At 43.1% G+C, this 23,028-nt stretch overlaps 1 non-coding gene across 1 annotated transcript; it reads right to left on the bottom strand.

The window, feature by feature from the left end:
- Nucleotides 1-20,484: 20,484 nt before the first annotated feature.
- On the bottom strand, nt 20,485-20,556 carry trnag-ucc (transfer RNA glycine (anticodon UCC)). Its single transcript has one exon. It is a non-coding gene; the product is annotated as a tRNA-Gly (tRNA).
- Between the last annotated feature and the right edge of the window lie 2,472 nt (nt 20,557-23,028).

Here is a 23,028-nt window from a genome sequence, read left to right as displayed (position 1 = left end):
ATAGGACTTTCAACACATTGTTCCAGGCCAGTTACAGAGCTCCAGGAATTCTGAATGAGGATCGGTAAAATGCATTGATTGAAGGAGGAGGATCAGGGAAACAGGATAAAGCTGATGGGATCAGCAGGATTTCTCGATCTAACTCTGTACCATACTTTAATTTCTGCTTCATAAATCTACAATCCGGAGCTCAACCCACTCAGAGCAATATAAGCTCAGAAACAAATCATTCAGTCCAACACATCCATGCTGAACTGATATCCGATGTCAATCTCATCCTATTTGTCAGAATTTGGCACATGTTCCTCTGAACACTTTTTAATTCCTACACCCACCCAGATACCTTTTAAATGTTGTAATTGTACCAGCCTCCACTACTTCCTCTGGCAGCTCCTGCACACAGTGCCCTCTGTGTGAAAAATGTTCCCCTTAGGTCCCTTTTATGTTTCCCCTCTCAACTTTAACACACGCCATCTGCTTCTGGACTCCCACACCACAGGGAAATCACCTTGCCTTTTTACCCTATTGAGGGTCCTTCATGATTTTGTGAACCTTTATAAGGTTAACCCTCAGCTACTGACGCTCCAGGGATAATAGCCTCAACCTATACAGTCGTACCCTCCAGCACAAACCCTCCAACCTTGGCAACATCCTTGTAAATCTTATCTGAACCCTTTAAAGTTTCACAACACCCTTCTTATAGGAGGGAGTCCAGAATTGCACTATATACCAAAGGTGGCCAAACCAAAGCCGCAACATGACCTCCCAACTCCTTTACACAATTAACTGACAAAAATGACAAACGCTTTCTTAACTATCCTATCGAAATGTTAGTCCACCTTCAACGATCTATGAAGCTGCCCTCCAGGTCTATTTGTTTCCCAACATCCCTAGTACCTTGTCCATTCAGTGTAAATGTCCTGCTCTCTTTTGCCTTTCCAAAATGCAGCACCTCACATTTATCTAAATTAATCTACATCTGCCACTCCTCTGCCCATTGGCCCATCTGATCAAGATCCCATTGTACTCTGAGGTAACCATCTTCACTGTCCTCCACACCTCCAAATTTACTGTCATCTGCAAACTTACTAACCATTCGTCCTATGTTCACATCCAAATCTTTTTTATAAATGACAAAACAACAGTGGACCCAGCACCGATCCTTGGGGCACACCGCTGGTCACAGGCCTCCAGTCTGAAAAGCAACCCTCCCCCACCACCCTCTGTCTTCTACCTTCGAGCCAGTTCTCTACCCAAAGGCTAATTCTACTGCCCCAACATACAAGTTTGAAATAATGACACCAGTCTCAAAACTCCAACAAGAATCTATTCCTGATGCCAACAGGCGGGCCAGTTTCCCCCCGGTGCTGTTTACACTTGGAATATACCTGGAGCAGAACAACACAAACCCAACTGGAGAGGGTGGCTCTGTATAAGGAGAGTCAGGGTGGAGTTAAAATTCAACAAATGTGATGAAATAAAATCAAAGATGAATGAAGGTAAGGCCGTCCAGTCTGTTTGACAACTTATTACAAAAGAGGCTGGATAAAAACTGAAGCTACTGTAATAAATGGCTCAAGCTCACCATGGAGAATTAATGCGCTCGGAGAGAAAAATGCAGAAAGATCATAAATTACTGCAACTTGCAAACAGCAGAATTAAAATCCAACTTGCTTTGTACTGCAAGGATGAATATTTAAATCATGTTGTTCTCTATATATGAATTATACAGATGGTCATTTATTATTGAGACAGAAAAGACAATCAATATTTTCTTTGACATCTAACTTGGATTTGGAGAAGATACTGAGGATGATACCAGCCAACAGGATTGTTTGTACAGACAGGTGAATAATAATGTCTCCAGGAAATAGCGGAAGGTTGTGGAGGGAAATGAACAGATTGAAGCCGCTGTGATGGAGTTTGGGATAAAAGGCTAAAGAGAGACAAACTCGACCGAACTACAGAGTGTGAAATGTGAACATGGATTGAGTTACCTTGGTGTTCATGTGCACAGGTCTTTTACTGTAACAAGATCTGCTGAAGGGGGAAATAGAAAACATGTGGGATCTTAAGCATCACAAATGACCCATTGAGTAAGGAGAAAAAAAATACATAAAGGGAAACCGGTGCTGTTCCTGGGAATCTGAAATCTAACCTCAGCAGGTCAGGCAGCATCTGTGAGAAGGGAACCAGAACCCATTTCTCCCACAGCAGTCTGCAAGGCACCAAGGGAGCTCCCTGATCTGATTGGCTCTGTGCTAATTAACACTGCACACAGATATTAATCCAGTGGGTCAGCTTCTTAGTTAAACAGTGAGTTCCTGAGAGTGACGAGGCAGACCCTTGTATGTTGTTCACACCGACATGGTCAGTAAAATGGTATCCTGCCCGTCCCATTGTAAACCCAGCTTCAGCTCTGACCATATTTCCTGAAACCCAGCATGGGGAGGAAACACTGCCTCCTGGTCTTAGGTTCTTCGCTGTAGGAAAAGGTGTAGTTTCCTGTGATCTCCCTCTGATAACGACATTGCTTTTAGTTTCTCTCACACAATCAGCTTTCTATCCCTTCTGGTTTCATGGTCTAGTCACACTTACCAAAGCTGAGGCTCCTGCTAAATGGTAGAATCGGGCTCGGGCATCAGTCAATGGGAGAATTAGTACAGGGGTATGAGTAAATGGGAGAATTAGTACAGGGGTATGAGTAAATGGGAGAATTAGTACAGGGGTATGGGTAAATGGGAGAATGAGTACAGGGGTATGGGTAAATGGGAGAATTAGTACAGGGGTATGAGTAAATGGGAGAATTAGTACAGGGGTATGAGTAAATGGGAGAATTAGTACAGGGGTATGAGAAAATGGGAGAATTAGTACAGGGGTATGAGTAAATGGGAGAATTAGTACAGGGGTATGAGTAAATGGGAGAATTAGTACAGGGGTATGAGTAAATGGGAGAATTAGTACAGGGGTATGAGTAAATGGGAGAATTAGTACAGGGGTATGAGTAAATGGGAGAATTAGTACAGGGGTATGAGTAAATGGGAGAATTAGTACAGGGGCATGAGTAAATGGGAGAATTAGTACAGGGGTATGAGGAAATGGGAGAATTAGTACAGGGGTATGGGTAAATGGGAGAATTAGTACAGGGGTATGAGTAAATGGGAGAATTAGTACAGGGGTATGAGTAAATGGCAGAATTAGTACAGGGGTATGAGTAAATGGGAGAATTAGTACAGGGGTATGGGTAAATGGGAGAATTAGTACAGGGGTATGGGTAAATGGGAGAATGAGTACAGGAGTATGAGTAAATGGGAGAATTAGTACAGGGGTATGAGTAAATGGGAGAATTAGTACAGGGGTATGGGTAAATGGGAGAATGAGTACAGGGGTATGAGTAAATGGGAGAATTAGTACAGGGGTATGAGTAAATGGGAGATTTAGTACAGGGGTATGGGTAAATGGGAGAATGAGTACAGGGGTATGAGTAAATGGGAGAATTAGTACAGGGGTATGAGTAAATGGGAGAATTAGTACAGGGGTATGAGGAAATGGGAGAATTAGTACAGGGGTATGGGTAAATGGGAGAATTAGTACAGGGGTATGGGTAAATGGGAGAATGAGTACAGGAGTATGAGTAAATGGGAGAATTAGTACAGGGGTATGGGTAAATGGGAGAATGAGTACAGGGTAATGAGTAAATGGGAGAATTAGTACAGGGGTATGAGTAAATGGGAGATTTAGTACAGGGGTATGGGTAAATGGGAGAATGAGTACAGGGGTATGGGTAAATCGGAGAATGAGTACAGGGGTATGAGTAAATGGGAGAATTAGTACCGGGGTATGAGTAAATGGGAGATTTAGTACAGGGGTATGAGGAAATGGGAGATTTAGTACAGGGGTATGAGTAAATGGGAGAATTAGTACAGGGGTATGAGTAAATGGGAGAATTAGTACAGGGGTATGAGTAAATGGGAGAATTAGTACAGGGGCATGAGTAAATGGGAGAATTAGTACAGGGGTATGAGGAAATGGGAGAATTAGTACAGGGGCATGAGTAAATGGGAGAATTAGTACAGGGGTATGAGTAAATGGGAGAATTAGTACAGGGGTATGAGTAAATGGGAGAATTAGTACAGGGGTATGAGTAAATGGGAGAATTAGTACAGGGGTATGGGTAAATGGGAGAATTAGTACAGGGGTATGGGTAAATGGGAGAATTAGTACAGGGGTATGAGTAAATGGGAGAATTAGTACAGGGGTATGAGTAAATGGGAGATTTAGTACAGGGGTATGAGTAAATGGGAGAATTAGTACAGGGGTATGAGTAAATGGGAGATTTAGTACAGGGGTATGAGTAAATGGGAGAATTAGTACAGGGGTATGAGTAAATGGGAGAATTAGTACAGGGGTATGAGTAAATGGGAGAATGAGTACAGGAGTATGAGTAAATGGGAGAATTAGTACAGGGGTATGAGTAAATGGGAGAATTAGTACAGGGGTATGGGTAAATGGGAGAATGAGTACAGGAGTATGAGGAAATGGGAGAATTAGTACAGGGGTATGAGTAAATGGGAGATTTAGTACAGGGGTATGGGTAAATGGGAGAATGAGTACAGGGGTATGAGTAAATGGGAGAATTAGAACAGGGGTATGAGGAAATGGGAGAATTAGTACAGGGGTATGGGTAAATGGGAGAATGAGTACAGGGGTATGAGGAAATGGGAGAATTTGTACAGGGGTATGAGTAAATGGGAGAATTAGTACAGGGGTATGAGGAAATGGGAGAATTAGTACAGGGGTATGAGTAAATGGGAGAATTAGTACAGGTGTATGAGTAAATGGGAGAATTAGTACAGGGGTATGAGTAAATGGGAGAATTAGTACAGGGGTATGAGTAAATGGGAGAATTAGTACAGGGGTATGAGGAAATGGGAGAATTAGTACAGGGGTATGAGTAAATGGGAGAATTAGTACAGGGGTATGAGTAAATGGGAGAATTAGTACAGGGGTATGGGTAAATGGGAGAATTAGTACAAGGGTATGAGGAAATGGGAGAATGAGTACAGGGGTATGAGTAAATGGGAGAATTAGTACAGGGGTATGAGTAAATGGGAGAATTAGTACAGGGGTATGAGTAAATGGGAGAATTAGTACAGGGGTATGAGTAAATGGGAGAATTAGTACAGGGGTATGGCTAAATGGGAGAATTAGTACAGGGGTATGAGTAAATGGGAGAATTAGTACAGGGGTATGAGTAAATGGGAGAATTAGTACAGGGGTATGAGGAAATGGGAGAATTAGTACAGGGGTATGAGTAAATGGGAGAATTAGTACAGGGGTATGAGGAAATGGGAGAATTAGTACAGGGGTATGAGTAAATGGGAGAATTAGTACAGGGGTATGAGGAAATGGGAGAATGAGTACAGGGGTATGAGTAAATGGGAGAATTAGTACAGGGGTATGAGTAAATGGGAGAATTAGTACAGGGGTATGAGTAAATGGGAGAATTAGTACAGGGGTATGAGTAAATGGGAGAATTAGTACAGGGGTATGGGTAAATGGGAGAATTAGTACAGGGGTATGAGTAAATGGGAGAATTAGTACAGGGGTATGAGTAAATGGGAGAATTAGTACAGGGGTATGAGTAAATGGGAGAATGAGTACAGGGGTATGAGGAAATGGGAGAATTAGTACAGGGGTATGAGTAAATGGGAGAATTAGTACAGGGGTATGAGGAAATTGGAGAATTAGTACAGGGGTATGAGTAAATGGGAGAATTAGTACAGGGGTATGAGGAAATGGGAGAATGAGTACAGGGGTATGAGTAAATGGGAGAATTAGTACAGGGGTATGAGTAAATGGGAGAATTAGTACAGGGGTATGGGTAAATGGGAGAATTAGTACAGGGGTATGAGTAAATGGGGGAATTAGTACAGGGGTATGAGTAAATGGGAGAATTAGTACAGGGGTATGAGTAAATGGGAGAATTAGTACAGGGGTATGAGTAAATGGGAGAATTAGTACAGGGGTATGGGTAAATGGGAGAATTAGTACAGGGGTATGAGTAAATGGGAGAATTAGTACAGGGGTATGAGTAAATGGGAGAATTAGTACAGGGGTATGGGTAAATGGGAGAATTAGTACAGGGGTATGAGTAAATGGGAGAATTAGTACAGGGGTATGAGTAAATGGGAGAATTAGTACAGGGGTATGAGTAAATGGGAGAATGAGTACAGGGGTATGAGTAAATGGGAGAATTAGTACAGGGGTATGATTAAATCGGAGAATTAGTACAGGGGTATGAGTAAATGGGAGAATGAGTACAGGGGTATGAGTAAATGGGAGAATTAGTACAGGGGTATGAGAAAATGGGAGAATTAGTACAGGGGTATGAGTAAATGGGAGAATTAGTACAGGGGTATGAGTAAATGGGAGAATTAGTACAGGGGTATGGGTAAATGGGAGAATTAGTACAGGGGCATGAGTAAATGGGAGAATGAGTACAGGGGTATGAGTAAATGGGAGAATTAGTACAGGGGTATGAGGAAATGGGAGAATTAGTACAGGGGTATGAGTAAATGGGAGAATTAGTACAGGGGTATGGGTAAATGGGAGAATTAGTACAGGGGTATGGGTAAATGGGAGAATTAGTACAGGGGTATGAGTAAATGGGAGAATTAGTACAGGGGTATGAGTAAATGGGAGAATTAGTACAGGGGTATGGGTAAATGGGAGAATTAGTACAGGGGTATGGGTAAATGGGAGAATTAGTACAGGGGTATGATTAAATCGGAGAATTAGTACAGGGGTATGAGTAAATGGGAGAATTAGTACAGGGGTATGAGTAAATGGGAGAATTAGTACAGGGGTATGGGTAAATGGGAGAATTAGTACAGGGGTATGAGTAAATGGGAGAATTAGTACAGGGGTATGAGTAAATGGGAGAATTAGTACAGGGGTATGGGTAAATGGGAGAATGAGTACAGGGGTATGAGGAAATGGGAGAATTAGTACAGGGGTATGAGTAAATGGGAGAATTAGTACAGGGGTATGAGGAAATGGGAGAATTAGTACAGGGGTATGAGTAAATGGGAGAATTAGTACAGGGGTATGAGGAAATGGGAGAATGAGTACAGGGGTATGAGTAAATGGGAGAATTAGTACAGGGGTATGAGTAAATGGGAGAATTAGTACAGGAGTATGAGTCAATGGGAGAATTAGTACAGGGGTATGAGTAAATGGGAGAATTAGTACAGGGGTATGAGTAAATGGGAGAATTAGTACAGGGGTATGGGTAAATGGGAGAATTAGTACAGGGGTATGAGTAAATGGGGGAATTAGTACAGGGGTATGAGTAAATGGGAGAATTAGTACAGGGGTATGAGTAAATGGGAGAATTAGTACAGGGGTATGAGTAAATGGGAGAATTAGTACAGGGGTATGAGTGAATGGGGGATTTGGTGGGAATCAATAAATGGGAGATTCGATGCACAGGGCCATTACATTAGAAAATTGTTGGGAATGCTAATATATGAGAGAATTGGAGCAGAGTATGTCTTTATAGGAGAATAGGGGCCAGGGTGTCAATAAAAAGAAGAAATGTTGCATGCATCAGTTAATTGGAGATTCAGTTCAGTGTATCACTACATGAAAAAAATGCAGATCGTCAATAATTGGAGAATTCATGCAGGTGCCATTAAATTCGAAGTGGGAGAACGGGGGCAGGATAACACTCAATGGGAGAGTTGGTGCAGTTCCAGGATTTGTGTATGATTGGAAAATGGGAGAAATAGCCATAAATCGAGTCACACAATCATAGAGATTGATAACACAGAAACAGATCCTTCGGTCTAACTTGTCCATGCCTCAAAGAATTCTGGCAGCGCTCCACTAAATTGGAGAACCATCGCAAGGAACTACTTACTGGGAGAATTGGGGAAGGGCTTATCGAAATGTGAGAATTGTAACGCTGCATCAGGTAATGGGAGAATTGGTGCAGTGTAACACTAAATGGGAGAATTGGGGCAGTTTAACACGAAATGGGAGAATTGGTGCAGTGTAACTCTAAATGGGATAATTGGGGCAGGAAAACACTGTGAGAGATTTAGAGTAGTGCACCGCTAAATTGTTCGAGGACATCAGTCAGTTTGGGGATTGGGGTAAGGCAACACTGTGAGGAGAACTGGTTCAGGACATCAGTAATTGGGGGAAATGGTGCTCAGCAACACTGAATTGGAGAATTGGTTTGAAGTATCACTAAATGAAAGACCTGGTGCAGGGTGCTGATAACTTAGAGAATTGGAGCAAATGGGAGAACACGGGCAGTGAATCAGTAAATAGGACAAATGTTGCAAAGGATTAGTGGTCCAAATTCAATACAGTGCACCACGAAATGGGGGAGTTGGTGCAGTTCACCACAAAATGGAGAATATGTGTAACACCGGGAATTTAGAGATTTGATGCAGTGATCGCCAAGATGAATAAATGGGAGAGAAATACTGATTGGAAGACCTGGTGCACAGTGGGGTTAAATTCGAGAGTACATCCATGGCAACAGGAAATGGGAGAATTAGAGCAGCGCACCCTTAAATGGTAGAATCGGGCTCGGGCATCAGTAAATGGGAGAATTAGTACAGGGATATGTGTAAATGGGAGATTTAGTGGAATCAATAAATGGGAGATCTGGTGCACAGTGCCATTACATTAGAAAATTGGTGGGAGTGTCAATATATTGGAAAATTGGAGCAGAGCATGTCTAAATTGGGGAATAGGGTCCAGGGAATCAATAAAAAGAAATGTTGAAAGCATTGGTAAATTGAAGATCAATTCAGTGCATCACCAAATGAAAAAAAGTTCAGCAGGGCACCCGTACGTGAAAGACGTGCATCAGGGAATGACTGGAAGGAATTAATGTCGGGCAACAATAATTGGAGAATTCATGCCGGGGTGCCATTAAATTCTAAGGGGAAGGACTGGGGCAGGAGAACCTCAATGGGTGAGTTGGTGAAATTCCCGAATTAGTGCAGGATTGGTAAATGGATATTTCGTGCAGGGAAGGGGAGCACTAATTACAGCCTCAGAGATGTACAGCACGGAAACAGACCCTTCGTGTCCAACTTGTCCACGCCAAAATTTAAGAATGCTGGCAGCTCTCCACTAAATTGGAGAATCATTGCAGAACTTACTAAATGGAAAACTTGGGAAAGGGCTTTTCGAAATGTGAGAATTTGCAACAGGGCATCAGATAATTGGTGAATTAATGCAGTTCAGCACGAAGTGGGTGAGTTATGCTGCGTTGCACTAAATGGGAGAATTGGGGCAGGACAATACCTTGTGAGAGATTTCAATTATAGCACCCCTAAATTGGGCGAGGGCATCAGTCAGTATGAGGATTAGTGTAAGGCACCACTGAGTGGAGAACTTGTTCAGGACATCAGGAATTGGGGGGAAAAGGTGCAGGGTACTGATAACTTCGATAATTGGAGCAAATGGGAGAACACGGGCAGTGAAACACTAAATAGGACAAATGTTGCAAAGGATTAATGGTCCAGATTCAATACAGTGCACCATGAAATGGGGGAGTTGGTGCTGTTCACCACGAAAAGGAAGGTATTTGTAGGATCGGTAATTTGGAGATATGATGCAGGGATCGCAAGATGAGAGAAGTCTGGCAGCGGACTATGAAATGGGAAAATTGTTACAGGGAAATACTGAACAGAAGAACTGGTGCACAGTGGAGCTAAATTAGAGATTGTGCACATGGCACCATTAAATGGGACAATTAGAGTAGGGCTCCACTTCCCTGCACCAATTCTCCCATTGACCAATCCTGCACTAATTCGGGAATTTCACCAACTCACCCATTGAGGTTAACTTGCCCCACTCCTGCACTGTAATAGCACAGTGCACCTGATCTCCCATTTACTGCTTTCACCAAATCTCCCATTTACTCATATCCCTGTAATAATTCTCCCATTTACTGATGCCCGAGCCCGATTCTACCATTTAAGGGTGCACTACTCTAATTCTCCCATTTACTGTTGCCAAGCACCAATTCGCTAATTTAGCTCCACTGTGCACCAGGTCTCTCATTGACTGATGTCCCGCATCAATTCTCCAATTCAGTGTTGCTGAGCGTCAATTACCCAAATTCAGGACTTCCTGAACAAGTCCTCCATTCAGTTTTGCCTCACACCAATCTTCATATTGACTGATGCCCTCACCCAATTTAGTGGTGCCCTACTCCTACTGTTGAATTCTTCCATTTAGTATTTCCTTGGAATGATTCTCCAAATTCATGGAGCGCTGCCAGAATTCTAAAATTGAGTTATAGGCAAGTTGGACTGAAGTGTCTGTTTCCATGGTGTACATCTCTATGATTGTATGACTCTGTTTATGGCTCCTCTGCTCTGCACCATTTCTCCCATTTACCAATCCTGCACAAATCCTGAAACTGCACCAACTCTCCCATTGAGTATTGTCCTGACCAATTTAATGGCACCTGCATGAATTCTCCAATTATTGTTGCCCTGCATCAACTCCTTCCATTTAATTGTTTCCCTGCAACAATTCTCCCATTTCATAGTCCGCTGCCAGAATTCTCTAATCTTGCGATCCCTGCATCATATCTCCAAATTACCGACCCTACACTATCTTCCCTTTAGTGGTGAACTGCACCAACTCCCCCATTTTGTGGTACACTGTATTGAATCTCTCCCATTAATCCTTTTCAACATTTGCCCTATTTACTGATTCACTGCCCGTGATCTCCCATTTGCTCCAATTCTCGAAGTTATCAGCACCCTGCACCAGGTCTCTCATTTACTGATACCCCACACCAATTCTCCAATTCAGTGTTGTGAAGCAACCTTTACCCCAATTAGTGATGCCCTGAACAAGTTCTCCACAGTGTTGCCTTTCACCAGTCCTCATACTGACTGGTGCCCTCTCCCAATTTAGGGGTGCTCTAACTCTCAATCTCCTAAAATGTATCGTCCTGCCCAAAATCCCCCATTTAGTGCAACACAGCATAACTCACCCATTTAGTGCTGAAATGCACTAATTCACCCATTATCTGATGCCCTGTTGCAAACTCGCATATTTCGAGAAGCAGTTTCCCAATTTTTCCATTTAGTAGTTCCTTGCAAAGATTCTCAAATTTCGTAGAGAGCTGCCAGAATTCTTAAATTTAGGCACGGATAAGTTGGACTGAAGGGTCTGTTTCCGTGCTGTACATCTCTAAGGCTGTAATTAGTGCTCCGTTTCCCTGCACCAATTCTCCCATTTACCAATCCTGCACTAATTCGGGAATTTCACCAACTCACCCATTGGGGTTATCCTGCCCCAGTCCTTCCACTTAGAATTTAATGGCACCTACATGAATTCTCCAATTATTTTTGCCCTGCATCATTTAGTTGTTCCCTGATACACATCTTCCACGTACGGATGACCTGCTGGGTTTTCTTTTCATTTCGTGATGCACTGAACTGAATCTCCAATTTCCCGATGCTTGCAACATTTCTTCTTTTTATAGATTCCATGGCCCCTATTCCCCAATTTAGACAGGCTCTGCAACACTTTTCTCATATATTGGCACTCACCCCAGTTTTCCAATCTCTAACTTACTGATGCCCGGAGCCCGATTCTACCATTTAAGGGTGCGCTACTCTAATTGTCCCATTCAATGGTGCATGCACCCATTCTGTAATTGAGCTCCACTGTGCACGGTACTTCCATTCAGTATTTCCCTGCAACAATTCTCCCATTTAGTTGACCGCTGACAGAATTCTGTAATCTTGCCAATCCCTGCATCAAATCTCCAAATTACTGATCCTACACATATTTCCCATTTAGTGGTGAACTGCACCAACTCCCCCATTTCGTGGTGCACTGTATTGAATCTTGAACACTAATCCTTTGCAACATTTGCCCTATTTCCTGATTCACTGCCCGTGTTCTCCCATTTGCTCTAATTCTCGAAGTTATCAGCACCCTGCACCAGGTCTCTCATTTACAGATGCCCCACACCAAATCTCCAATTCAGTGTTACTAAGCACCATTTCCACCAATTACTGATACCCTGAACAAGTTCTACACTCAGTGTTGCCTTACACCAATCCTCAGACTGACTGATGCTCTCGCCCAATTTAGGGGTGCCCTACTCTAAATCTCCCTGCCCCAATTCTCCCATTTAGTGCAACACAGCATAACGCACCCATTTAGTGCTGAACTGCACTAATTCTCCCATTATCTGATGCCCTGTTGCAAATTCTCACATTTCAATCAGCCTTTTCCCAATTTTTCCATTTAGTAGTTTCTTGCAATGATTCTCCAATTTATTAATTGGACAGAATTCTTAAATTTCGGCGTGGACAAGTCGGACTGAAGGGCCTGTTTCCGTGCTGTACATCTCTAAGGCTGTAATTAGTGCTCCGCTTCCCTGCACCAATTCTCCCATTTCCCAATCCTGCACTAATTCGGGAATTTCACCAACTCACCCATTGTGGTTATCCTGCCCCAGTCCTCCCACTTAGAATTTAATGGCACCTGCATGAATTCGCCAATTATTGTTGCCCTGCATCAATTCCTTACATTTATTTGTTCCCCGATACCCATCTTCCACGATCGGATGTCTTGCTGATTTTTTTCCCTTTTAGTGATGCACTGAACTGAATCTCCAATTTCCCAATTCTGGCAACATTTCTTCTTTTCATTGATTCCCTGGCCCCTATTCCCCAATTCAGACATGGTCTGCTTAAATTTTCCAACATATTGACACTCACACCAATATTCTAATGTAACGGCACTGTGCAGCAGATTTCCCACTTTTTTTTTCCACTTTTTCTCATATCCCCGTACAAATTACATTTATGATGCCTTAATCCGATTCTACTATTAAGGGTGCGCTATACTAATTCTCCCATTTCCTGTTGTCCTGCACCAATTCTCTAATTTAGCTTCACTGTGCACCAGGTCTTTAATTTACTGATACCCCACACCAATTCTCCAATTTAGTGTTGCTAAGCACCATTTCACCCAATTACTGACGTCCTGAACAAGTTCTCCACTCAGTTTTGTCTTACAGCAATCCTCATACTGACTGATGCCCTCGCCCAATTTAGCGGTGCCCTAAACTCAGTCTCCCAAAAGGTATTGTCGTACCTCAATTCTCCCATTTAGTGCAACACAGCATAACGCACCCATTTAGTGCTGAACTGCAGTAATTCTCCCATTTTCTGATGCCCTGTTGCAAACTCTTAAATTTCGATAAGCTCTTTCCCGATTGTTTCCATTTAGTCGTTCCTTCCAATAATTCTCCAATTTCGGGGCGAGCTGCCAGAATTCTTAAATTTAGGCATGGACAAGTCGGACTGAAGGGTCTGTTTCCGTGCTGTACATCTCTGAGGCTGTAATTACTGCTCCGCTTCCCTGCACCAATTCTCCCATTTCCCAATCCTGCTCTAATTCGGGAATTTCACCAACTCACCCATTGAGGTTATCCTGCCCCAGTCCTCCCACTTAGAATTTAATGGCACCTACATGAATTCTCAAATTATTCCTTACATTTAAATGTTCCCTGAAACACTTTTGCCACGTACGAATGCCCTGCTGAAGTGTTTTCATTTAATGATGCATTCAACTGAATCTCCAATTTCCCGATGCTTGCAACATTTCTTCTTTTTATTGATTCCCTGGCCCCTATTCCCCAATTTAGACATGGTCTGCTCCAATTTTCCAATACATTGGCACTCCCATCAATTTTCTAAAGAAATGCCAATGTTCACCAGATCTCCCATTTATTGTTTCATACCAAATCTCCCATTTACTCACATCCCTGTACCAATCCTTCCATTTACTAATGCCCTAGCTCATTCTACCATTTAAGGGTGCGCTACTCTAATTCTCCCATTTACTGTTGCCATGCACTAAAACTCTAATTTAGCTCCACTGTGCACCAGGTCTCTCATTTACTGATGGCCCACATCAATTCTCCAATTCAGTGTTGCTTAGCACCTTTTCCCCAATTATTGACGTCCTGAACAAGTCCTCCATTCAGTTGTGCCTTACACCAATCGTTATGTTGACTCTTGCCCTCACCCAATTTAGGGGTGCCCTACTCTCATTCCCGTATCAAGTCTTGTCCTGCCCCAAGTTTCCCATTTGGTGCTAACTGCATCAATTCTCCAGTTATCACATGCCCTTTTCCAAATTCTCGAAATTCGATAAGCCCTTGCCCAATTCTTCCATTTAGTAGTTCCTTGGAATGATTCTCCAATCTCGTGGAGCGCTGCCAGAATTCTAAAATTGAGTTATAGACAAGTTGGAATGAAGTGTCTGTTTCCATGTTGTACATCTTAATGATTGTATGACTCTATTTATGGCTCCACTGCTCTGCACCATTTCTCCCATTTACCAATCCTGCACAAATCCTGAAACTGCACCAACTCTCCCTTTGAGTATTATCCTGCACAATGTAAAGGCACCTGCATGAATTCTCCAATTATTGTTGTCCTGCATCAATTCCTTCCATTTAATTGTTCCCTGAAACACTTCTTCCACGTACGGGTGCCCTGCTGAATTCTTTTCATTGAGTGATGCACTGAACTGAATCTCCAACTTACAAATACTTGCAATATTTTTCTTTTTATTGATTCCCTGGCCCCATTCCCCAATTTCGGTGCACAGTGCCATTACATTGGAAAACTGGTGTGAGTGTCAAGATATTAGAAAATTCAAGCAAAGCATTTCGAATGTCCCATTTATTGATTCCCACCAAATCTCTCAGTTACACATATCCCTGTACTAATTCTTCCATTTACTGATGCCCGACCCCGATTCTACCATTTAAGGGTTCGCTACTCTAATTCTCCCATTTACTGTTGCCATGCATCCACTCTCTAATTTCGCTCCACTGTGCACCAGGTCTTCCATTTAGTATTTCTCTGCAACAATTCTCTCATTTAGAAACCAGCTGCCAGAATTCTCTAATCTTGGAGATCCCTGCATCAAATCTCCAAATTACCGATCCTACACATATCTTCCCTTTCGTGGTGAACAGCACCAACTCCCCCATGTCGTGGTACATTTATTGAAACTCGACCACTAATCCTTTGCAGCGTTTGTCCTATTTACTGATTCACTGCCCGTGTTCTCCCAGTTGCTCCAATTCTCGAAGTTATCAGCACCCTGCACCAGGTCTTTCATTTACTGATACCCCACACCAATTCTTCAATTCAGTGTTGCTAAGCACCACTTTCCCCAATTAGTGAAGTCCTGAACCAGTTCTCGTCACAGTGTTGCCTTACACCAATCTTCATATTGACTGAGGCCCTTGAATGTTTTTTGTGTGCCCTACTCTAAATCTCCCATCAAGTATTGTCCTGCCCCAATTCTCCCATTATCTGATGCCCTGTTACATTTCTCACATTTCGATAAGCCCTTGCCCATTTCTCCCATGAAGTAGTTCCATGATTCTGCAATATACTGGAGCGCTGCCAGAATTCTAAAATTGAGGCATGGACAAGTTGGACCGAAGGATCTGTTTGTGTGTTGTAAATCTCTATGATTGTATGACTCCATTTATGGCTATTTCTCCCATTTTCCAAACATGCACAAATCCTGGAAATGCACCAACTCTCCCATTGAGTGTTTTCCACCCCGCCCCAACCCCCGTTCTCCCACTTCGAATTTAATGGCACCTGAATGAATTCTCCAATTATTGGCGACCTGCATTTTTTTTTCATTTGACGGTGCACTGAACTGAATCTCCAATTAACTGATGCTTGCAACAACAATTCTTCTTATTGATTTCCTGCCCCTATTCCCCAATTTAGACATGCTCTGCTCCAATTCTCTCATATATTGGCATTCCCAACAATTTTCTAATGTAATGGCGCTGTGCACTGAATCTCCCATTTATTGTTTCCCACCAAATCTCCCATTTAATCATACCCCTGTACTAATTCTCCCATTTAGTCATAACACTGTACTAATTCTCCCATTTACTCATGCCCCTGTACTAATTCTCCCATTTACTCATAACACTGTACTAATTCTCCCATTTACTCATGCCCCTGTACTAATTCTCCCATTTACTCATACCCCTGTACTAATTCTCCCATTGACTCATACCCCTGTACTAATTCTCCCATTTCCTCATACCCCTGTACTAATTCTCCCATTTACCCATACCCCTGTACTAATTCTCCCATTTACCCATACCCCTGTACTAATTCTCCCATTTACTCATACCCCTGTACTAATTCTCCCATTTACTCATACCCCTGTACTAATTCTCCCATTTACTCATACCCCTGTACTAATTCTCCCATTTACTCATGCCCCTGTACTAATTCTCCCATTGACTCATACCCCTGTACTAATTCTCCCATTTCCTCATACCCCTGTACTAATTCTCCCATTTACCCATACCCCTGTACTAATTCTCCCATTTACTCATACCCCTGTACTAATTCTCCCATTTACTCATACCCCTGTACTAATTCTCCCATTTACTCATACCCCTGTACTAATTCTACCATTTCCTCATACCCCTGCACTAATTCTCCCATTTACTCATACCCCTGTACTAATTCTCCCATTTACTCATACCCCTGTACTAATTCTCCCATTTACTCATACCCCTGTACTAATTCTCCCATTTACTCATACCCCTGTACTAATTCTCCCATTCACTCATACCCCTGTACTAATTCTCCCATTTACTCATGCCCCTGTACTAATTCTCCCATTTCCTCATACCCCTGTACTAATTCTCCCATTTCCTCATACCCCTGTACTAATTCTCCCATTTACTCATGCCCCTGTACTAATTCTCCCATTTACCCATACCCCTGTACTCATTCTCCCATTTACCCATACCCCTGTACTAATTCTCCCATTTACCCATACCCCTCTACTAATTCTCCCATTTACTGATGCCCCTGTACTAATTCTCCCATTTACTCATGCCCCTGTACTAATTCTCCCATTTACTCATACCCCTGTACTAATTCTCCCATTTACTCATACCCCTGTACTAATTCTCCCATTTACTCATACCCCTGTACTAATTCTCCCATTCACTCATACCCCTGTACTAATTCTCCCATTTACTCATGCCCCTGTACTAATTCTCCCATTTCCTCATACCCCTGTACTAATTCTCCCATTTCCTCATACCCCTGTACTAATTCTCCCATTTACTCATGCCCCTGTACTAATTCTCCCATTTACCCATACCCCTGTACTCATTCTCCCATTTACCCATACCCCTGTACTAATTCTCCCATTTACCCATACACCTCTACTAATTCTCCCATTTACTGATGCCCCTGTACTAATTCTCCCATTTACTCATGCCCCTGTACTAATTCTCCCATTTACTCATACCCCTGTACTAATTCTCCCATTTACTCATACCCCTGTACTAATTCTCCCATTTACTCATACCCCTGTACTAATTCTCCCATTTACTCATACCCCTGTACTAATTCTCCGATTTCCTCATACCCCTGTACTAATTCTCCCATTTACTCATACCCCTGTACTAATTCTCCCATTTACTCATACCCCTGTACTAATTCTCCCATTTACTCATACCCCTGTACTAATTCTCCCATTTCCTCATACCCCTGTACTAATTCTCCCATTTACTCATACCCCTGTACTCATTCTCCCATTTACTCATACCCCTGTACAAATTCTCCCATTTACTCATACCCCTGTACTAATTCTCCCATTTACTCATACCCCTGTACTAATTCTCCCATTTACCCATACCCCTGTACTAAATCTCCCATTTACTCATACCCCTGTACTCATTCTCCCATTTACCCATACCCCTGTACTAATTCTCCCATTTACTCATACCCTTGTACTAATTCTCCCATTTACTCATACCCCTGTACTAATTCTCCCATTTACCCATACCCCTGTACTCATTCTCCCATTTACCCATACCCCTGTACTAATTCTCCCATTTACTCATACCCCTGTACTAATTCTCCCATTTACCCATACCCCTGTACTAATTCTCCCATTTCCTCATACCCCTGTACTAATTCTCCCATTTACTCATACCCCTGTACTAATTCTCCCATTTCCTCATACCCCTGTACTAATTCTCCCATTTACTCATACCCCTGTACTAATTCTCCCATTTACCCATACCCCTGTACTAATTCTCCCATTTACTCATACCCCTGTACTAATTCTCCCATTTACCCATACCCCTGTACTAATTCTCCCATTTACTCATAACACTGTACTAATTCTCCCATTTACTCATAACACTGTACTAATTCTCCCATTTACTCATAACACTGTACTAATTCTCCCATTTACCCATACCCCTGTACTAATTCTCCCATTTACTCATAACACTGTACTAATTCTCCCATTTACTCATACCCCTGTACTAATTCTCCCATTTCCTCATACCCCTGTACTAATTCTCCCATTTCCTCATACCCTTGTACTAATTCTCCCATTTACTCATGCCCCTGTACTAATTCTCCCATTTACCCATACCCCTGTACTAATTCTCCCATTTACTGATGCCCTAGCCAGATTCTATCATTAAGCAGGAGCCTCAGCTTTGGGAAGTGTGACTAGACCACGAAACCAGAAGGAATAGAAAGCTAATCAAGTGAGAGAAACTAAAAGCATTGGAGTAGTCAGAGGGAGATCACAGGAAGTGACCCCTTTTCCTACAGCGAAGAACCTAAGACCAGGAGGCAGTGTTTCCTCCCCATGCTGGGTTTCAGGAAATATGGTCAGAGCTGAAGCTGGGTTTACAATGGGACGGACAGGATACCATTTTACTGACCATGTCGGTGTGAACAACATACAAGGGTCTGCCTCGTCACTCTCAGGAACTCACTGTTTAACTAAGAAGCTGACCCACTGGATTAATATCTGTGTGCAGTGTTAATTAGCACAGAGCCAATCAGATCAGGGAGCTCCCTTGGTGCCTTGCAGACTGCTGTGGGAGAAATGGGTTCTGGTTCCCTTCTCACAGATGCTGCCTGACCTGCTGAGGTTAGATTTCAGATCCCCAGGAACAGCACCGGTTTCCCTTTATGTATTTTCTTTCTCCTTACTCAATAGGTCATTTGTGATGCTTAAGATCCCACATGTTTTCTATTTCCCCCTTCAGCAGATCTTGTCACAGTAAAAGACCTGTGCACATGAACACCAAGGTAACTCAATCCATGTTCACATTTCACACTCTGTAGTTCGGTCGAGATGGTCTCTCTTTAGCCTTTTATACCAAACTCCATCACAGCGGGCTTCAGTCTGTTCACTTCCCTCCACAACCTTCTGCTATTTCCTGGAGACATTATTATTCGCCTGTCTGTACAAAGAATCCTGTTGGCTGGTATCATCCACAGTATCTTCTCCAAATCCAGTTAGATGTCAAAGAAAATATTGATTGTCTTTTCTGTCTGGATAATAAATGACCGTCTGTATCATTCATATATAGAGAACAACATGATTAAAATATTCATCCTTACAGTAAAAAAACAAGTTGGATTTTAATTCTGCTGTTTGCAACTTGCAGCAATTTATGATGACTCAGCATTTTTCTGTCCGAGCACATTAATTCTCCATGGTGAGCTTGAACCATTTATTACAATAGCTTCAGTTTTTATCCAGCCCCTTATGTAATAAGTTGTGAACCAGTTTGGACGGCCTTACCTTCATTGATCTTTGATTTTATTCCATCACATTTGTTGAATTTTAACTCCACCCTGACTCTCCTTATACAGAGCCACCCTCTCCAGTTGGGTTTGTGTTGTTCTGCTCCAGGTATATTCCAAGTGTAAACAGCACCGGTGGCAAACTGACCCGCCTGTTGGCATCAGGAATAGATTCTTGTTGGAGTTTTGAGACTGGTGTCATTATTTCAAACTTGTATGTTGGGGCAGTAGAATTAGCCTTTGGGTAGAGAACTGGCTCGAAGGTAGAAGACAGAGGGTGGTGGGGGAGAGTCAGAAAGATGCTATTTCACATTGGAAGGGTTTAAGTGGAATTGATGGCTCAGATTAATGTTATACAGATGTTTGTAAAACTTAGGAACTCTGACTGTTTTGAGGCTGGAGTTTATTTTATCCTTGTGTAGATTTGACATATTAACCCTCCCTCCCCACCACGACAGAAGCTGTTGGAACTGTTCAGTGTTTCCAGCGGCTTCTGTAATTATTTCACGTTCCGAACAGGAGCGGTCTCTCACTTTTCGAACAAAACAAACCCATCCTTGTGCTGCAACCAATATTTCAATAAGAAATGGGAAGCAGCAGAGGGGAAAGCTTCCGAGATGCCGAGCAATGCTGCCCGGTTCCACACTGCAATTCACAGGAGCCATCGCCAGGAAAAGCAAGGAGCAATCTGACAGACCCATTTTACCACAGAATGAAAGATTTGTTTCCTCGGTTCATTCCAGTGCGTTTCCTTATAAAAGCTATTAACGAACCACGACACTGCGATGGCCGGGAATCGAACCCAGGTCAACTGCTTGGAAGGCAGCTATGCTCCCCACTACACTACCATCACCCTGCTCCCAGCTCCCTCCCCATTCCCAAACACACTTAACAAGGCCGTGATCATCACCAACTGGATTGGGGCTGAAATCCAAACAAGAAATTGCTGGGGAAGCTCAGCAGGTCTGACAGCACCAGAACCAGAAGCCTTCAGTTCTGAAGACCAATCCCTGGATCTGAAAGGTTCCCTTCCCACAGATGCTGCCAGACCTGCTGAGTTTCTCCAGCAATTTCCGTGCTTTGTCTCAGATCTGCAGCATCTGCAGTTCATTGTTGGAAACAAAGCAAACGTTGAGCCACCGAAGGGGATATTGGGTCAGGTGATAGTCTCCCTCATCCATAGAGGCAGATGGGAAGGAGCATGGAATCATAGAATCCCTACAGTGTGGAAACCGGCCATTCGGCCCATCATGTAACCCACCAAGACTCACCCCCGCTACCCTATCCCTGTAAGCCTGCATTTTCCATGGGTAATCCACGTAACTACACATCCCTGGATACTCTGGACAATTTAGCATGGCCAACCAACTATAACCTGCACATCATTGGACTGTGGGAGGAAACCCACGCACCCAGAAGGATCCCACGCAGACCCCGGGAAAATGTGCAAACCCCACACAGACAGTCTTCATTCAGACAGGGATCTGGGGAATTGGAGAGGTTTAGAGAGGGAGTCCAGACGGTTAGACTGGAATGTGAATGATGGGCCGAACAGCCTGATCTCAGTGCTGTATAAACTCTACAGTAACATGCCTCCCTACATGCAGCATTCATCACAGTTTGTATTGTGTTTTAATCCGTCCTGATATTGACCTTATTCTGAATGAAATGGATGGAGAGGGGTTGTTTGTGCATTCAGTCAGATCTGTGTATTGGTGGGTCAGGAGCATCATACTCAATAACAACAGGGGGAGGGCGGATTGAATTCCTGCCCCTTACAGATCCCATTGCAACATGCCATTTCCTCATGGATTTCATTTGACTTAAGATGTTTTATTTTTAATATCATCACAATATATAGATGCCCTTTTGTGCATGTTATAAATTTGGACCGAGCGATCCCTCTTTTCTCTGTGAACACACGGATTATCAAGGAGTCGGATTGGGGAATGTATCCTCTCACAGAAACAGGAACAAGGAGATGTCATTCCCTCTGAAATAAACACAGGCCATGCTGAGAAATCTGATAAGGTCAGGCAGCATCTATAGGGAGAAGGGAAAGGTTAACCCGTGTGTTATGAGAGTGGGGGGATTCAGCCGAGCGGAAGGAAGTTAGAAAAGTAATGATTCCTGAGGAATTGGAATGGGGGTAACACTGAAGAAAGAATGAGATGGTTTGTAATAGGGTGGGGGCTGCAGAGATTTAATGATAAACGGTTTCATGGAAACAAATCCAAAGGGATTGGGAATAAGTTCATTAAACATCTAAGAGCTCAGGAAATGTGAGCAGGAGGAGACTATACAGCCTGTTTAAACTGTTCAGTCTGTTCTGGCAGTCAATCCAATCAGAGCTGGTTTGAGATTTCAAATCCAGTTTCCTATCCACTCCCCATATCCCGTGACTCCCTGAGACCCCGGCAATCTGTCTATTCCAATCTGAAATGTACTCGGTGAGGGAGCATCCACAATCCTCAGGGAGAGAGAATGTTAAAGACTCAGAGGCCTTAGAGTGAAGCGCTGTCTCCTCATCTCAGTCCCAAATAACCTGCCCCTTGCCCTGAGAGGGTGACAATCAAACCCGAATGAACTGCGGATGCTGTAACATTAACGGTGATTTCTCTGCACAGATGCTGCCTGACCTGCTGAGCTTTTCCAGCAACTCCTGAGACTGTGTTATCGTGTTTCAGATTCCCAGACCCACAGGATTAATTTCTCAGCATCGCCCCTCTCAAGCCTCTTCACAATCTGAGACATTCCAATGAAACCACCTTTTAATTTTCTAGAATATAGACCCAATTTATTCAGATATTCAGCCCTGGAGCACACGGGTCCCAAATACTGAGCTTTATTTTGTGATTCATTCATGTCTTTGGGTCATTGCCGCTGGGTCCCCACGGATTGCTCAGATATAATTGCTCTGGTGAAGGTGACGGTGAGTTATTGCCTTGAACTGCTGCCATTTATTTGGTTCAGATAAACCCACAATGATGTAAGGGAGGGAGTTCCAGGATTTCCAACCAATGGCACTTGTGGGACTGAGATGTTTTTCCAAGCCAGGGTGGGGAGTGTCTTGATGTGGAATTGTCACCTGGTGGTTTTCCCGTGTATCTGCTGTGTTCAGCATTCCACATGATAGTGCCGTGGGTCTGGAAGCTGGTCTGGAAGGAACCTTGGGGAATTTCTCCAGTCCATCTTGTCTATGGTCCACACTGCTGTTACTGAGTGTCGGTGGTGGAGACAGGGGATGTTTGTAGCTGTGGGGCTGAACAAGCTGCACTGCAAGTTGATTCCACCTAATTCTGGAGAACACAACTCCCCTCCATCA

Source organism: Chiloscyllium punctatum, chromosome 31 (genome assembly GCF_047496795.1).
Source record: "Chiloscyllium punctatum isolate Juve2018m chromosome 31, sChiPun1.3, whole genome shotgun sequence".
NCBI lineage: Eukaryota > Metazoa > Chordata > Chondrichthyes > Orectolobiformes > Hemiscylliidae > Chiloscyllium > Chiloscyllium punctatum.
The sequence above is the reverse complement of the archived record's forward strand: the minus strand, read 5'-3'. Positions and strand labels throughout refer to the sequence as shown.